General features: G+C 55.1%; 1 non-coding gene across 1 annotated transcript; it reads right to left on the bottom strand.

Annotated features, from left to right (window-relative positions):
- Positions 1–264: 264 nt before the first annotated feature.
- Positions 265–2,074, bottom strand: LOC144431655 (small subunit ribosomal RNA). Its single transcript, XR_013480217.1, has one exon. It is a non-coding gene; the product is annotated as a small subunit ribosomal RNA (ribosomal RNA).
- Between the last annotated feature and the right edge of the window lie 2,926 nt (positions 2,075–5,000).

Below are 5,000 nucleotides of genomic sequence, written 5' to 3'. Positions count from 1 at the left end.
GACGTCACACTGTGGGATCGACCACAAAACCACCACCGACAACAACTGCACAAAAACACCAACAAACGGCGCCGAGCGACCGCCGGGCTGGGCCGGCGGCACATCGAGCGCGGTGCCCAGAAGCCACCATCGCACTCGGCTGCCTTGCTATGCCAACGTGTTACGCGTGTCGCACGGGGCGGAACCCCGATTGACGGCCGCCCTCACGGCGGCACCCAAAGACAATTAAGTGCGCGGTCTGCCGGGGCCTACCACCACTTTCGGTAATGATCCTTCCGCAGGTTCACCTACGGAAACCTTGTTACGACTTTTACTTCCTCTAAATGATCAAGTTTGAACGTCTTCTCGACACGCCGACGCGGCCGTTGCCAGCCGCGACGGGGCCGATCCAAGGATCTCACTAAACCATTCAATCGGTAGTAGCGACGGGCGGTGTGTACAAAGGCCAGGGACGTAATCAACGCAAGTTGATGACTTGCGCTTACTGGGAATTCCTCGTTCAAGGGAAACAATTGCAAGTCCCTATCCCAATCACGAATGAGGTTCAACGGGTTACCCGGACCTTTCGGCCTAGGTTAGACACTCGCTGCTTCACTCAGTGTAGCGCGCGTGCGGCCCCGGACATCTAAGGACATCACAGACCTGTTATTGCTCAATCTCGTGTGGCTAAACGCCACTAGTCCCTCTAAGAAGTTAGACGCCGACCGAGAAGGTCGCGTAACTATTTAGCATGCCAGAGTCTCGTTCGTTATCGGAATTAACCAGACAAATCGCTCCACCAACTAAGAACGGCCATGCACCACCACCCACAGAATCAAGAAAGAGCTCTCAATCTGTCAATCCTACCTGTGTCCGGGCCGGGTGAGTTTCCCCGTGTTGAGTCAAATCAAGCCGCAGGCTCCACTCCTGGTGGTGCCCTTCCGTCAATTCCTTTAAGTTTCAGCTTTGCAACCATACTTCCCCCGGAACCCAAAGACTTTGGTTTCCCGGAAGCTGCCGGAAAGGTCGTCATGGTAACGCCTCCCGATCGCTAGTTGGCATCGTTTATAGTCAGAACTAGGACGGTATCTGATCGTCTTCGAACCTCTGACTTTCGCTCTTGATTAAAGAAAACATTCTTGGCGAATGCTTTCGCAGTAGTTCGTCTTCCGCCGATCCAAGAATTTCACCTCTAACGGCAGAGTACGGACGCCCCCGTCTGTCCCTCTTAATCATTACCTCGTGCTCCGAAAACCAACAAAATAGAACCGAGGTCCTATTCCATTATTCCATGCAACACTATGCAGGCGAACAGCCTGCTTTGAACACTCTAATTTTTTCAAAGTAAACTTATCGGCCACCGCCGACACTCAGTCAAGAGCACCGACGGAGAACCGAAGGTGAGGCGAACGCAACCAGTGACACGCCTTGCGACGGACCGGCGGCGCTCGCCCAAAATCCAACTACGAGCTTTTCAACCGCAACAACTTTAGCATACACTGTTGGAGCTGGAATTACCGCGGCTGCTGGCACCAGACTTGCCCTCCAATGGATACTCGTTAAGAGTTTTAGGATGTACTCATTCCAATTACAGGGCCTCGTTAGAGTCCTGTATTGTTATTTTTCGTCACTACCTCCCCGTGTCGGGAATGGGTAATTTGCGCGCCTGCTGCCTTCCTTGGATGTGGTAGCTGTTTCTCAGGCTCCCTCTCCGGAATCGAACCCTGATTCCCCGTTACCCGTTATCACAAAGGTAGGCACGTAGCGTACCTTCGACAGTTGATAGGGCAGACACTTGAATGATACGTCGTCGGTGCAGAGACCGTACGATCCGCGTGGTTATCCAGAGTCATCAAACGTCACAGGACGAACCCGGTCGGTTTTGATCTGATAAAAGCGCGCCTCCCGAAGTCGGCGCTTAATGCATGTATTAGCTCTAGAATTACCACAGTTATCCACTTCGCTTACGAGACCAAATAAACCAAGACTGATTTAATGAGCCATTTGCAGTTTCGCTTTACGAGAACTCGTACTTGCACCTGCATGGCTTAATCTTTGAGACAAGCATATCACTACTGGCAGGATCAACCAGATAGCTGCGACAGCTGCGCTCGGCCCTTGCTGGGCCGCCCGGCGCGTGCTCGTCGCATTCGTTTAAGACCGAGGCGATCGCCTGCGGCCGTACTCAGCTTCGACAGTCGCTGGCCGCGACGTCCACGCTCTCGCCGGCAGTGCCAGGCGGAGCGATTTGCGTTTTTTCTTTGCTCGCCCTCTCTCGGGCTCGATCCATTCAGTTTCGCACAAACAAGAGCTCTGCCGGCCGCCTGCAGCGGTGCCTAAAACCCGGGCATAACAATGCGACCGTTCTGCTAGGCCGACAAGCGCTCAAGCCAGACGCTCGATCGAACGTCATCGAACTACATATCAGTCGAGACAACGGCTCGCTCATTAGCATCGCGTTTGTACTTTAACTTTTTTTGGCTCGGCTTCTTTCGACGCCGATGCCGGCGACGCAGCACTCTCTCGCCCGCCAGCCACCGAGAAAAGGGTGCGCTCCGACCGGCCCCGCACCGTACGCCGCTCTTTCTTGGCTCATTCGAGTTTACTGTCTTTCGCTCTGACATGCCTTACCTAGGGTTAGGTTAGTATGCTTGCACGTTTGTACTTTAACTTTTTTCGGCTCGACTTCTTTCGACGCCGATGCCGGCGACGCAGCACTCTCTCGCCCGCCAGCCACCGAGAAAAGGGTGCGCTCCGACCGGCCCCGCACCGTACGCCGCTCTTTCTTGGCTCATTCGAGTTTACTGTCTTTCGCTCTGACATGCCTTACCTAGGGTTAGGTTAGTATGCTTGCACGTTTGTACTTTAACTTTTTTCTGCTCGGCTTCTTTCGACGCCGATGCCGGCGACGCAGCACTCTCTCGCCCGCCAGCCACCGAGAAAAGGGTGCGCTCCGACCGGCCCCGCACCGTACGCCGCTCTTTCTTGGCTCATTCGAGTTTACTGTCTTTTGCTCTGACATGCCTTACCTAGGGTTAGGTTAGTATGCTTGCACGTTTGTACTTTAACTTTTTTCGGCTCGACTTCTTTCGACGCCGATGCCGGCGACGCAGCACTCTCTCGCCCGCCAGCCACCGAGAAAAGGGTGCGCTCCGACCGGCCCCGCACCGTACGCCGCTCTTTCTTGGCTCATCCGAGTTTACTGTCTTTCGCTCTGACATGCCTTACCTAGGGTTAGGTTAGTATGCTTGCACGTTTGTACTTTAACTTTTTTCGGCTCGACTTCTTTCGACGCCGATGCCGGCGACGCAGCACTCTCTCGCCCGCCAGCCACCGAGAAAAGGGTGCGCTCCGACCGGCCCCGCACCGTACGCCGCTCTTTCTTGGCTCATTCGAGTTTACTGTCTTTCGCTCTGACATGCCTTACCTAGGGTTAGGTTAGTATGCTTGCACGTTTGTACTTTAACTTTTTTCGGCTCGGCTTCTTTCGACGCCGATGCCGGCGACGCAGCACTCTCTCGCCCGCCAGCCACCGAGAAAAGGGTGCGCTCCGACCGGCCCCGCACCGTACGCCGCTCTTTCTTGGCTCATTCGAGTTTACTGTCTTTTGCTCTGACATGCCTTACCTAGGGTTAGGTTAGTATGCTTGCACGTTTGTACTTTAACTTTTTTCGGCTCGACTTCTTTCGACGCCGATGCCGGCGACGCAGCACTCTCTCGCCCGCCAGCCACCGAGAAAAGGGTGCGCTCCGACCGGCCCCGCACCGTACGCCGCTCTTTCTTGGCTCATTCGAGTTTACTGTCTTTCGCTCTGACATGCCTTACCTAGGGTTAGGTTAGTATGCTTGCACGTTTGTACTTTAACTTTTTTCGGCTCGACTTCTTTCGACGCCGATGCCGGCGACGCAGCACTCTCTCGCCCGCCAGCCACCGAGAAAAGGGTGCGCTCCGACCGGCCCCGCACCGTACGCCGCTCTTTCTTGGCTCATTCGAATTTACTGTCTTTCGCTCTGACATGCCTTACCTAGGGTTAGGTTAGTATGATTGCACGTTTGTACTTTAACTTTTTTCGGCTCGACTTCTTTCGACGCCGATGCCGGCGACGCAGCACTCTCTCGCCCGCCAGCCACCGAGAAAAGGGTGCGCTCCGACCGGCCCCGCACCGTACGCCGCTCTTTCTTGGCTCATTCGAGTTTACTGTCTTTCGCTCTGACATGCCTTACCTAGGGTTAGGTTAGTATGCTTGCACGTTTGTACTTTAACTTTTTTCGGCTCGACTTCTTTCGACGCCGATGCCGGCGACGCAGCACTCTCTCGCCCGCCAGCCACCGAGAAAAGGGTGCGCTCCGACCGGCCCCGCACCGTACGCCGCTCTTTCTTGGCTCATTCGAGTTTACTGTCTTTCGCTCTGACATGCCTTACCTAGGGTTAGGTTAGTATGCTTGCACGTTTGTACTTTAACTTTTTTCGGCTCGGCTTCTTTCGACGCCGATGCCGGCGACGCAGCACTCTCTCGCCCGCCAGCCACCGAGAAAAGGGTGCGCTCCGACCGGCCCCGCACCGTACGCCGCTCTTTCTTGGCTCATTCGAGTTTACTGTCTTTCGCTCTGACATGCCTTACCTAGGGTTAGGTTAGTATGCTTGCACGTTTGTACTTTAACTTTTTTCGGCTCGGCTTCTTTCGACGCCGATGCCGGCGACGCAGCACTCTCTCGCCCGCCAGCCACCGAGAAAAGGGTGCGCTCCGACCGGCCCCGCACCGTACGCCGCTCTTTCTTGGCTCATTCGAGTTTACTGTCTTTCGCTCTGACATGCCTTACCTAGGGTTAGGTTAGTATGCTTGCACGTTTGTACTTTAACTTTTTTCGGCTCGGCTTCTTTCGACGCCGATGCCGGCGACGCAGCACTCTCTCGCCCGCCAGCCACCGAGAAAAGGGTGCGCTCCGACCGGCCCCGCACCGTACGCCGCTCTTTCTTGGCTCATTCGAGTTTACTGTCTTTTGCTCTGACATGCCTTACGT

The sequence above is a fragment of the Styela clava genome, chromosome 13 (assembly GCF_964204865.1).
Source record: "Styela clava chromosome 13, kaStyClav1.hap1.2, whole genome shotgun sequence".
Taxonomy (NCBI): Eukaryota; Metazoa; Chordata; class Ascidiacea; order Stolidobranchia; family Styelidae; genus Styela; species Styela clava.
The sequence above is the reverse complement of the archived record's forward strand: the minus strand, read 5'-3'. Positions and strand labels throughout refer to the sequence as shown.